Below are 13587 nucleotides of genomic sequence, written 5' to 3'. Positions count from 1 at the left end.
TGTTTCCATGGTTTTATTGAAATAAATTATTGAAAAATCATTCAAAATTGATTGATTATGCAAAAGTCCTAATTAATTTCAATATAAAAATCTTAAATGTGATAATTCCAACCATTTTTTCTCTCTGTATTAGTCCTTAAATATGTAGTATATATTTTCTAAAGAAAGGGGGTTAATTGGTTAGAATGTAGTTATAATTGTAATGGGTTAATTATGGATGAAGGGTATTGAGGTTCGCCCGAACTCCATTTAATTCTGGATTTACTCTGATTTAATTCTGTTTCTTGGCCTAAATTGCTGCTGCTTGGTTGCCGTGACTCCATTTCTCACTGCCAAGCTCTCTTCATTGAAGCAGCTCAAGCTCGGTCTTGCTCAAGAAATTCCCAGCAGCTTCCTGTAAGCTCTCATCCCCCAATTTCGTAACCATTGTGTCAATTTGCTTAATTGCAATTACTTAATTAGGTTTTTTTTTTCCCCAAATTAATTGATTGATTTTACATGTTTAATTTGATTTTTTGATTTTGCTGGGAAATGGGAGTGACTTGAAACTGATATTTCAGGAGCAGCTCGGTCCACAGCTCCCTCAACTCCATTGAACCAGTGCGGTCCTCTCCAATCTGTCTCCATTGAAGCAACTCGGTCCTCATTTCAAGATGGTGATTTTTTGATGCTGTACCAGAAAGGGTTGCGGCTTAAATCTGACAATTTGGTATGAGTAATTAATTGTTTTGTAGCTTGTTTTTTTTTTTTTTTTTGTTTAATTAGTACATTGCATTGAGAGTTTCTTTCTTATGATTTTTGTTTCATTTGCTTCTAATTTTCTGCCAATTCAAATTTGTTTTTTTTTTGTTTAATTTTCTGTCAATTTTTGTTGTTTTTTTTTTTTTTATTTTATGGAAATTTGATGTAGTTTGCATTTCCGTTTAGTTTAATTTAGTTGAATTGTTGTTTTGATTTTGCATGAACATATCTCTGATTTGTTGATTGTTCTTGAATGTGTTAATATTTATTATGCATTATATCTTCATATGCCTAGATACCCGTTCAAGATTTACTCAAAATGAGTAAATCTTGAATAGTCCCCGTTTGGGACTGTTCTTGGAATTGTATTCTCACTTAGGATGTAAATGGTTGATTGTTTTTCGGAAGTAAAGGTAATTTCGTGTTAGCATTCCCTAATGTGTTCTCTGAGTACATACGTAATTAAGAAATTAATTACGTCGTGTATTTGGAGAACCATAGGGAAATGCTGCCGAAATTTCCTTAGGTCCAAAAAGTGGTCAACCATTTGCTAGTGGGAATACACTTCCAAGGATGGGTTAGGTTGGAGCGATAAGGACCTTTGAAATCATGCATTTGGAATGTGTTGATATGTGATGTTGAATATAATTTGTTTCTTGAGTGTTAATCATACATTGTTAGAAATGGACCGTCGTTGGATGTATAATGGTCCTCGAACCACACCAGAATACTTAGCCGGGGTCAACGAGTTCTGTAGAGTCGCAGTGCAACACCAATGGAGTACTCTCGTTGAACAAAGGCTAACCAAAGCAAGACCTATTTTCTGCCCTTGTCGTGATTGTAACAATGTGAAGAGGTGGGAAGACATTAAGAAAATAGAGGACCATTTGATTATTCGTGGGTTTATGCCAGACTACAGTATTTGGTATTGGCATGGTGAAAAATTTCCTCCCATGGATAATTCTTCTTCTATTAACGACAATGGCAATGAAGCTGATGAGAGGGAGTCAAATGGTTTTGATGATAATGAAGTGGGTTCTAATGATGACACAGAGGAAGACGAGATAAATGAGATGATAGACGGGCTAGGCGATCATGTTAATGAAGATTCTCATATACATGAGAATGTGTCGAAAGCAGCCGAGACACCGTTGTATCCTGGTTGTTCTAAGTATTCCAAGCTTTCTGGGATTTTAACATTATACAACTTGAAAGCGAAGAACGGGTGGACCAACACTAGTTTCACTTTATTGTTGGAAACCCTCTCTGATATGTTTTCAGAAGGAAATGACATTCCTAAGTCGACTTACTATGCGAAGAAATTGATGTGTCCATTGGGTTTAGAGTACACTAAGATCCATGCTTGTCCTAATGATTGTGTGCTATATCGAAAGGAGAATGCAAAATTGGATGCTTGCCCAAAGTGTGGTGAGTCACGATACAAGCTAGAGGGCTCAAATAAGGATCGCTTGAAGTGGCCATTAGCTAAGGTAGTATGGTATCTTCCCATAATACCAAGGTTGAAGCGCCTGTTCTCAATTAAGGATGAAGCGAAAAAATTGGTGTGGCATGAAAATGAGAGGAAGAAAGATGGGTTGATTAGACACCCGGCTGATTCGTTGCAATGGAAAAACATTGACAAAACATTTCCAGAATTCGGGAAGGAGCCGAGGAACATAAGACTGGCATTAAGTACGGGTGGAATGAATCCATTTAGCACTCTTAGCAGTCAACATAGTACATGGCCTGTTCTTCTGTCAATATACAACCTACCTCCTTGGTTATGCATGAAGCGCAAGTACATCATGCTCTCACTTCTAATCCCAGGTCCTAAACAACCTGGCCATGAGATAGATGTTTATTTGGAGCCCCTTATTAACGATTTGAAACTGTTGTGGGATGAAGGTGATGTGACATTTGATGCTCTTTCAGGTACAAATTTTCGATTAATTGCCATGGTATTTTGTACCATAAATGATTTTCCTACATATGGAAATTTGTCAAGGTACAAAGTCAAAGGAGAAAAATATAAGTTAATTATGGATGTTGTGTATTTTATTTCTATAATTTGGACCAATACATGAAAGATGGGAAAGATAGAAGCCCCTTAGGCAAATTTGAAGCCTTTTTAGCTTTATATGCTACCAAAAGTGAGTTAATGGTCTTATTTAATCGATTTCAATTCATAGAAACCAAAATATAAGTTAAGAATGGATTTTGTGTGTTTTATTTCTATAATTTGGACCAATACATGAAAGATGGGAAAGATAGAAGCCCCTTAGGCAAATTTGAAGCCTTTTTAGCTTTATATGCTACCAAAAGTGAGTTAATGGTCTTATTTAATCGATTTCAATTCATAGAAACCAAAATATAAGTTAAGAATGGATTTTGTGTGTTTTATTTCTATAATTTGATCAAATACATGAAAGATGGGAAAGAGAAAAGTCCTTTAGGCAATTTTGAAGCCTTTTTGGCTTTATATGCTCCCAAAAGTGGGTAAATGGTCCTATTTCATTGATTTCAATTCATAGAAACCAAAATATAAGTTAATTATGGATGTTGTGTGTTTTATTTCTATAATTTGATCAAATACATGAAAGATGGGAAAGAGAGAAGTCCTTTAGGCAATTTTGAAGCCTTTTTGGCTTTATATGCTCCCAAAAGTGGGTAAATGGTCCTATTTCATTGATTTAAATTCATAGAAACCAAAATATAAGTTAATTATGGATGTTGTGTGTTTTATTTCTATAATTTGATCAAATACATGAAATATGGGAAAGAGAGAAGTCCTTTAGGCAATTTTGAAGCTTTATTGGTTTTCTATGCTCCCAAAAGTGGGTAAATGGTCATATTTCATTGATTTCAATTCATAGAAACCAAAATATAAGTTAATAATGGATGTGTGTTTTATTTCTATAATTTGGACCAATACATGAAAGATGGGAAAGATACAAGCCCCTTAGGCAATTTTGAAGCCTTTTTGGCTTTATATGCTCCCAAAAGTGGGTAAATGGTCGTATTTCATTGATTTCAATTCATAAAAACCAAAATATAAGTTAATTATGGATGTTGTGTATTTTATTTCTATAATTTGGACCAATACATGAAAGATGGGAAAGATAGAAGTCCCTTAGGTAAATTTGAAGCCTTTTTAGCTTTATATGCTACCAAAAGTGAGTAAATGGTCCTATTTCATTGATTTCAATTCATAGAAACCAAAATATAAGTTAATAATGGATGTTGTGTGTTTTATTTCTATAATTTGGACCATTACATGAAAGATGGGAAAGATAGAAGCCCCTTAGGCAATTTTGAAGCCTTTTTGGCTTTATATGCTACCAAAAGTGAGTAAATGGTCCTATTTCATTGATTTCAATTCATAGAAACAAAAATATAAGTTAATAATGGATGTTATGTGTTTTATTTCTATAATTTAGACCATTACATGAAAGATGGGAAAGATAGAAGTCCCTTAGGTAATATTGAAGCCTTTTTGGCTTTATATGCTCCCAAAAGTGAGTAAATGGTCCTATTTCATTGATTTCAATTCATAGAAACCAAAATATAAGTTAATAATGGATGTTTGATGAGTGGCATTTATGCCACAATTTAGTGTTCTTTTTACGGGTTTTCCCTCCCATTTGTAGCTTGTTTGTCCCCTTTTTCTCTCCTTTTTGTTCTTCTTTTCTTTGTTTGCCTTTCTCCTTGTTTTCTTTGTTTTTGTTTTGTAGAAATCAAGGCATTGGAAGAAGAGCAATTCACCCCCAAAATCCCCTGTGTGCGGGCGCGCATCACTGTGAGAACCCGCGCAGGAAGGCTTCAAGAACAGAACTCAAACAGAAGGTTTTGCGCGCCTTGTGCGCGCTTTGTGTGCGGGCGCGCAGCCCTGGGAGAACCCCTACAAGACAGCAGCAGAAGCAGAGCCAAAACAGAGAGTAGTGTGCGCCGTTTGCGCGCCTTGTGTGCGGGCGCACACTCTTCAAGCGCGAGCGCACAGTATTGCTGGGAGAAGGCGCGCATCCATGGGTCTAATTCCCCGTACCCACAGATCTGCGGGCGCACAAGATCTGCGAGGGCGCACGCACAACATCTGCGCGGGCGTGCAGTGTATATGCGCGGGCGCGCACCGCTGAGTTTCAGTTTTTTTTTATTTCTTATTTTTGTATCTTTTAAGGGACCTATATATATAGGTCGTAGGGTAGATTAGTGGATCATCTAGCCTTATCTTAGAAGACAATTAAACCCTAATCTTAGAGAGAGAAAGTGTAGTATTACTCAAGTTATCTTCATGTATGCAACTTTGGTTCAAGTTTCATTTCAATCAATCAAGCAACTTTGCAAGTTTTAATCTTTCTACCATTGCCTACTTAGTAATCTCTAATCCTTTCTCTTAGCTTAGTTTATTTGCACTCGAGTTGTTTATTTCTATCTATTTTGTGGATTGACATCTTTGGTATTTTCATTGTTTTTGATCATGTTTGCTTCCATGTCTATTTTGTTTTCAATTAGTTTTATTATCATGTTTAATCTCCCTTCTCTAGGCTAATTTCTTAGCTAGGGGAAGGGGGTGGAAAATATGTGTTGAATGTTGGATGAATGATGATGGTTGGATTGAATACATGCCTTAAATTGATGAAAGATTTGATTTTTAATGTCTTGGGATTATTGTTGCACTTTATTTGATTGCCTTCTAGTTTAAATGCATGAAAATGATTTGAACTAGATTAAGATCACCTCTATTTTGATGATTGCATGAAAATGAGTTGTTAAAATAGAGTTTTATGATTTGTGCCTCTTTATTCTCTTGATTTTGCTAGTGTGTAATAGGATGCATGAGAATGATTCTATTAGCATAGGGCTTTTTCATTGATTTACCTAGACTATTGCATGAGAATGAATTGTTTAGGTAGGATCTTGTGTTCTTTGGCATGTTCTTCATGATAACTATCATTATTCACCTCTTTCTAATCATGTTTGACACCCTCGTACCCCTAGCGTCGTTCTCTCTTGATTTTTAATCTTCTTTATATTTGCTTGTTTGTAGTCTTAGTGCTTTTTATCCAAAAACCAACAAAATTATCCTTTCCTTGACTCTTGCTTAGTGAATTTGATATTTAGCTTGCATGCTTCCTTTGGGTTCGACCCTATACTTACCCCTATATTTGTATTAGGGTAGTTTAGGTTATAAGTAGTTAATTTGATTTGGGTTGGTAGTCCCAACGACCTACTTTCATCCCGATCAAATTTTGGCGCCGTTGCCGGGGAAGCGGCTTGTTTGGTGTCTAATTTGCTTTTGTTAGAGTAATTTTAATTGCTTTCTTTTTGTTTTGTTTTGTTCTATCATACTTGTCATTGCTAATTGTTTGCTTAGCTTTGGTGAATGCTTAGAAGATCTCAAGGACCACCTACCCATCAAATTGACCAAGAAATCAACCGAACTTTAAGACAAATCCGTAGGCTTTTTGAAGAAGAAGGGAGAAGACTTGGTGCTATAATTGATAGTGGGAGTGATTCTTACTCTTCTAGTTCGCAAAGTGAATCAATGGCGGGACAAGAAGATGATGTTTTATTTCGTGAGTTTAGAAATCCGGAGGATTATGAGCTCACGGGAGGGATTTTGTTACCCGTCACGGAGACTAACTTCACAATTCATCCCCAATATACAAGAATGGTTCAATCGGAGCAATTTTCGGGTTCTACAAGTGAAGATCCCATAGAGCACCTTGATAGATTCCTTGAGCTATGTGCCATGATTCAAACCAACCAAGTTTCTCAAGAGTACATCCGGATGCATTTATTTCGACAATCTCTTTCGGGTAGAGCAAAGAAGTGGTTGAAGCAAGTGAAGCCTAACTCACTCACATCTTGGAGGGAGGTAGTTAAGGCATTCTTGAAGAGGTTCATTTCCGAGGAGAAGACCGCCGAGATGAGAAGAAAGATTGCATCATTTGAACAAGAAACAGATGAGAGTCTTAATGAAGCTTGGGAGAGGTTCAAAGAGTTGGTACAAGCATGTCCTCACCATGAATACAATCAAAGTTTGCTCATGAGGTTTTTCTACGATGGTTTGGAGCCCATGTCTAGAGCCAACTTGGATGCGGGGGCGGGTGGTCAACTAATCAAGATCCCTCAAAATCAAGTGGAAGCAACAATCGAGGAGGTAGCAAAGAACTACTCTTGGGGAGGTAGAAGAAGGAGCGCACCGAAGAAAAGTGGGATTTATGAATTGGAGAAGGTCGATCAATTGCAACATCAAATTGAGCAACTCACAAAAGGGCTTTCAAAGTTGAACACAAGTGTTAATGCAAGCTCAAGTGGGGGAGCAAGCTCTTCTCAAGTCAACTCTTTCTCATGTCAAAATTGTGGAGTAACGAACCATGATACATCTTATTGTGGAGGTTTGAGCCCCGAGCATGTGGCGGCATACAACACAAGACAAGACGGTTTTAGAGGAGGTGGTGGTGGAGTAGCTTGGAGACAACTACCACCCGGGTTTGCATCTCAACCTCAACAATGGGGCCAACAAGCTCAACCTTCTTACAATTCCAACCCCCAATACCAAAATCCACCTCCATCTCAAAACCAAAACCCAAGAGGAAGCTACCCTAGGAACAACCAATACAACAACCAAAACCAATACAACAATCAAACCCAAGGGCCCCAAAGAAATCAAGAACAAGCACCTCAAGCGGAGCCAACACCCACACAACTCCTTCAAGCTATGCATTCACAAATGCAAACTTTTGGGCAACAAATGCAAGAAATAAGGGCACACAACAAGATGGTTGATTCACAACTAGCTCAATTGGCCGAGAGGGCTCCTTTCAATTCACCATCAACTCTACCCGGACAACCACAACCTAACCCATCTCATAACCAAAAACCCGATACATGCAAGGCAATCACTTTGAGGTCGGGAACTTCCTATGATGGTCCAAGTGAGGGGGATAATGAGGGAAAGAAGGGAGGAGAAGAGAGTGTGAATGAAGATAGGAGAGGTGAGGAGGAAAAAGTTGATGAGGTCGAAGGAAGTTCGGAGAAGAAGAAGCTCAACAACGAGAAGACAACTTCAATTCCTAGTGAGACTAGGAACCTCGATGGACCGGTTCCTTTTCCAAGTAGGCTTGCGGAGAGGAAGTTGAATGACAAGTTTGCAAAATTTCTAAGTGTGATGAAGAACTTGCACATCAATCTCCCTTTTCTTGAAGTAGTGACACAAATGCCATCTTACTCCAAATTTCTCAAGGACATCCTCACCAACAAAAGGAAGCTCAATGATGAGCTTATCACCCTTCCACACCAAGTGAGTGCTCTTGTTCAACATAAAATTCCCAAGAAGGAGAAAGATCCGGGGAGTTTCACTTTGCCGGTGAAAATTGGAAACATGGAAGCTAGGGGTGCATTGGCCGATCTTGGAGCAAGTGTTAGTCTAATCCCCTTATCCATTGCTCAAAAACTCAATATTGAGATGATCCCTACAAGGAAGACCATTCAACTAGCCGACCGATCGGTGAAGTTACCTTGTGGAGAACTTGAGGATGTTCCAATTCAAGTGGGACACATCTATGTGCCTTGTGACTTTGTAGTGATGGACATGGAGGAAGATGTGGATACACCTTTGATCTTAGGTCGGGAAGCTCTTAAGACTTTGGGGGCGGTCATCAATTGCAAAAACAACACCATCACATGTGAAGTGGCCGATGAGAAGATAGTTTTTGAGTTCTCAAAGTTGCTAAAGACCCCTATGGTTGAAAAGTGCTACCGTGTTGATGTTGTGAATGAGGAGTTGGACCGTTTTGGAAGGGTTATGATGAAGCCTCAAGATCCAATTGTGGAAGCTCTAACATGCAATGAAGAGTTCCACTCTCAAGAAGCCAAAGAATTTGTCATGGCAATGGAGGAATCCTCAAAGGAGGAAGTTGATGAACAAGGCAAGATCGAACTTGAATCAATGGAGGAAAAATCGAAGGAGAGTTCCAAGCCTCCTCCCAAGGTAGAACTCAAGCCCCTCCCCCCTTCTTTGAGATATGCTTATCTTGATGAGGAGGAAAAATACCCTATTATTGTCAATGCTACCCTTGATGAATTTAATTTGAAAAAATTGCTTGATGTTTTGAGAAAATACAAGGATGTGATAGGGTATAGCATTGATGATATCAAGGGAATTAGTCCTTCTCTTTGCATGCATCATATTCATCTTGAGGATGATCATTCCACCTCCATTGAACCTCAAAGGAGGTTGAACCCCAACCTCCAAGAGGTTGTCAAGAAAGAAATTTTGAAACTACATGAGGCGGGCATCATCTATGCTATCTCCGATAGCAAGTGGGTGAGCCCGGTTCATGTGGTTCCAAAAAAGGGTGGAATGACCATTGTCAAGAATGAAAAGGGAGAGGAAATCTCCACCCAGACGGTGACCAGGTGGAGAATGTGTATTGATTATAGGAGATTGAACAAAAACACCAAGAAAGATCATTTTCCTCTCCCTTTCATGGACCAAATGCTTGAAAGGCTTTCTCACCACGCTTTCTTTTGCTTCTTGGATGGATATTACGGATTTTTCCAAATCCCTATCCATCCAAGCGATCAAGAGAAAACTACTTTCACATGTCCATATGGGACATTTGCATACCGAAGAATGCCATTCGGATTATGTAATGCTCCCTCTACTTTTCAACGATGCATGACTTCTATTTTCTCCGAAATGCTTGAAGAAGAAATTGAGGTTTTCATGGATGATTTTAGTGTTGGTGGCTCGTCTTTTGACACTTGTCTTTTTAACCTTGAAAGAGTTTTGCAAAGGTGTCAAGAGACGAGTTTGGTGTTGAATTGGGAAAAGTGCCATTTTATGTCGAGGAGGGCATTGTCCTCGGTCATAAAGTTTCAAAGTCATATGTTCTAAAGTCATTGTGTACACGGACCATATAGCGGTGCGATACCTCATGACTAAAAAGGAAGCGAAGCCTCGCTTGATCCGGTAGGTTCTCTCTCTTCAAGATTTTCACATGGAAATGAGAGATAAAAAGGGAGCGGAGAATTATGTAGCGGATCATTTGTCAAGGCCTCCATTTGAAAACAAGGAGGTTGTTCCGATCAATGATGAGATAGGGATCGAAGCTCTAATGGCTATGGTAGCGTCTTCTACACCTTGGTATGCCAATATTGCCAACTACCTTGCTTGTGGAGTAGTGCCTCCGGAATTCTCTTCTCAACAAAGGAAAAAGTTCTTCAAAGAAGTGAAGAGATATTTTTGGAATGATCCCTACCTTTTTAAGCAGTGTGGTGACGGTCTATTTAGGAAATGTGTCCCCGACCATGAAATTGAGGGGGTCCTTGAGCATTGTCACTCACTACCATGTGGGGGACATGGTGGTGTTGACAAGACGGTAGCAAAAATTTCCCAATCTCTACTTTGGTGGCCTTCAATGCACAAGGATACTCACAAATTCATCATGCAATGTGACCGATGCCAAAGAAATGGTGGCATCACTAAGAGGGACGAGATGCCTCAACAAGGTATTCTAGAGGTTGAGCCTTTCGATGTGTGGGGAGTGGATTTTATGGGTCCATTTGTTTCTTCATGTGGGAACCTATACATTCTAGTAGCGGTTGACTATGTGACGAAGTGGATAGAAGCTATACCCTCTCCTACCAATGACCACAAAGTTGTTCTCAAGCTTCTCAAGAAGATAATTTTTCCTAGGTTCGGGGTACCAAGGGTTCTAATCAGTGACGGAGGGTCTCATTTCGCCAAAAAGAAATTGGAAGCTCTCCTCAAGAAATATGGTGTTCATCACAAGGTTGGGTTACCCTACCATCCTCAAACGCAAGGGCAAGTGGAAGTGTCAAATCGAGAAATCAAGAATGTCCTCGAGAGGATGGTAAACAAATCAAGGAAAGATTGGTCCCTAAAGCTTGACGATACTCTTTGGGCTCTTCGAACAGCATACAAGACTCCCATTGGTACAACCCCCTATAGGTTGGTGTATGGGAAGGCTTGTCACTTGCCGGTCGAGCTAGAATACAAAGCTTGGTGGGCCATCAAAGAGCTAAACATGGATTCGTCGTTGGCGGGTGAAAAGAGGTTGTTGAAGCTCAACGAGCTCGAGGAGCTTAGAGATGATGCCTATGAAAACTCAAGAGTCTACAAGGAGAAGACAAAAAAGTGGCACGACCATCATATCCGGAACAAGAGCTTCAAAGTTGGGGACAAAGTCTTACTCTTCAACTCAAGGCTTCGTTTGTTCCCGGGCAAGCTCAAATCCAAGTGGTCGGGGCCTTTCGTTGTATCAAAGACCACTCCCTATGGTTCTTTTGAGTTGGATGCCGACGGGAACAAATTCATGGTGAACGACTCTTGTTTGAAGCACTATTTCTGCAAGGAGGAAGTTGGTGTGATTGAGTGTTTGAGGCTAGACCCTTTGGGTCCAAAGCCACCCTTTTAAATGGATTTTCATCATGGTCAAGCTAATGACCTTATAAAGAAGCGCTCTCGGGAGGCAACCCGGCTTTTGAATCCTTTTCTCTACTATTTTCTATGTTTTTGGTAGGTTGTTTGTTTGATTTTTGTCTTATGGTTTCCGCTTTCCTCTATTCTTGTAGGCACTTGCATCTTTGGTGCGTGTTTGGAGGGAATTTGGAGGCCGTTTGGTGTTATATATGGAGCTAAGTTGGGGTTTGGAGACTAGGAAGTGAGTGAGGAGCATTAAGGAAGAAAATATTGATGAAGACCCTGTGCGCGGGCCCGCAGGCCTGGGAGAACCCGCGCACAGGGAAGCTCACAAACAGAATCTGGCAGAAACATTTGCGCGCCTTGTGCGCGACATCTGCGCGGGCGCGCAAAAGAGGGGTGTGCCGGCGCGCAGGCCTGGGAGAACCCGCACAGATTCAAAGGCAAAATTCCAGATTTTGGCAGAAATTTTTGCTCGACGTGCGTGCGACATCTGCGCGGGCGCGCAGTTCAACCACGCGGGCGCGCAGTATCTGTGTTTATCGGGGCTTAAGTCCTCCTTTTCTCCGATTATTTCATCACTTTCTCACCATCCCTCACGAATTCTCACTCTATCTCCTCAAGAACTCAAGCCCTAATTTCCCAAATCCCCTCTTATCTCACTTATTTCCTTGAAATCTCATCAAATCCCTTACATTCCCCCACAAATCCCTTACATTCCCTCAGTTTTCTCACAAATTCATCACTTTCCCCTCTCAAAATCATCCATTTTTCACCAAATTCGTGGTGGTTCTTTGGTGGTCGAGGTGGTGGTGCGTGAGGCTCTTGGAGGTCTTCAAGCTCTTCAATTGTGGTATAATCCTAATCCTTGAGTACTTTGTAGTCTTAATTCATTAGATGAGATCATGTTTTAGGATTGTTAAGCAAGAATTGAGCTTGTATGAATTTTGTGTGATTTTGAGATAGTTTAGCTTATAATTGTGGATTTTGTTGAGAATTTCATGGTGATTTGCAAGTATTGTTGATGAATATTGTTGTTTGCATGAAATTTGGCTAGCAATTACTTGACCTGGATATTGAGAATTGTGTGAGTGATCACTAGCTTGATTTTGAGTATTTAAAATTGTTAATGCATGTGAGATTGCAAATGTATGTTGATTGAGAGTTTTTGATGCTCGATTTTGAAATTTGCCTAGTGATTCTCTCTTTAGTGATTGAGTATTGCAAATTTTGGCCTGGATTAATGTTGTTCATAGTTGTTTCTTTCTTGTGATATTTGTGTCTTGGAAAGTTGTTGCTCCTAACCCCTTTTCAGATAGCAAAATCAAAGGCTTCAATTGTTGTTGTTGTTGTGGGAAGGATTTGGTATTCTTGAGTGTTGGAATCATTCCTTGGTGTTCTCGGTATCTGTTTTGGGTTGTTGAGTAAAGTTGGTGAAGATGAGTGGTAGGAGAAGGAGCAGAAAGGAGCCTAGAATATCAGTTGATGAACCCCAACCCTCCTCTCAAAATATAAACCAAGCACAATCCTCTCTTCCCACCTTAAAATTTGTGAACCGACACCATGCTCCCATCCATCAAACACTCCTCAAACGCAGCTTAACCCCACCCGACACTACTATCAATGCTCAATGCGTGACTTGGGGATAGATGAGGACCTTCGGTCCCTTCTTGATAACCTTGGGATGAGTGAGTTCATCCAACGCCAATACCCGACCTTCAAGGAACCCACCTACGAGTTCCTAGCTTCCTTTGAGAAGGAACCCGTTGGAAACAACGAGTTCCAAATCTCCTTCCAACTCTTCAATGCCCACCATGTCATCTCTCTTCGGCGTCTAAATGAACTCCTAGACTTTAACCCCGACGCCGATCTTCTTGCCCCATCCACCGAGCTCTTCCCCGAGTACGACGCTTTCCGTTGGTGGCGGACAATTACCGACATGGATGAGTTTAGTACTCGGTACTCGGTGGCTAGCCAAATTATCCATCCGGTACTCCGCATCCTACACCGCATCTTGGGCTTTGCGGTGTTCAACAAACAGGACTTGAGCAAGCTCTCTCATGAAGATCTCTTCACTCTTTGGGTCGCCACAAAGGAGGAGTTGAGTGGGCGGCTCAACATGGGGTACTGGTTTGTGCTCTGTTGTGAGGCAATCAAGAATGGGAACAAGACGGGAGAGATTGCCTTAGGAGGGATGATTTCAAGGATTGCCTCGAAGCTAGGGGGTGAGGTTCTTTTCCCTTTTTGCACAAGGGTGGGAAAAGATAGAGATATGTTCGTGGACATCTCATACATGCGGAAGTCGGTCTTCATCCAACCGACCGACGATGTGAACAACTTCCACAATTGGTGCGTTGAGAGGGAGCACCATTGCATTCTTCCATACCTGAGCCGCA

At 40.4% G+C, this 13587-nt stretch overlaps 1 non-coding gene across 1 annotated transcript; it reads right to left on the bottom strand.

Moving 5' to 3' along the window:
- Window positions 1–6665: 6665 nt before the first annotated feature.
- LOC145580327 (small nucleolar RNA R71) lies at window positions 6666–6770 on the bottom strand. Its single transcript, XR_014099392.1, has one exon. It is a non-coding gene; the product is annotated as a small nucleolar RNA R71 (small nucleolar RNA).
- Window positions 6771–13587: the final 6817 nt, after the last annotated feature.

This window comes from Chenopodium album, chromosome 14 (assembly GCF_948465745.1).
Source record: "Chenopodium album chromosome 14, dcCheAlbu1.1, whole genome shotgun sequence".
Classification (NCBI taxonomy): Eukaryota; Viridiplantae; Streptophyta; class Magnoliopsida; order Caryophyllales; family Amaranthaceae; genus Chenopodium; species Chenopodium album.
Note: the sequence above shows the minus strand (reverse complement) of the source record. Positions and strands in the feature narration are given on the sequence as shown.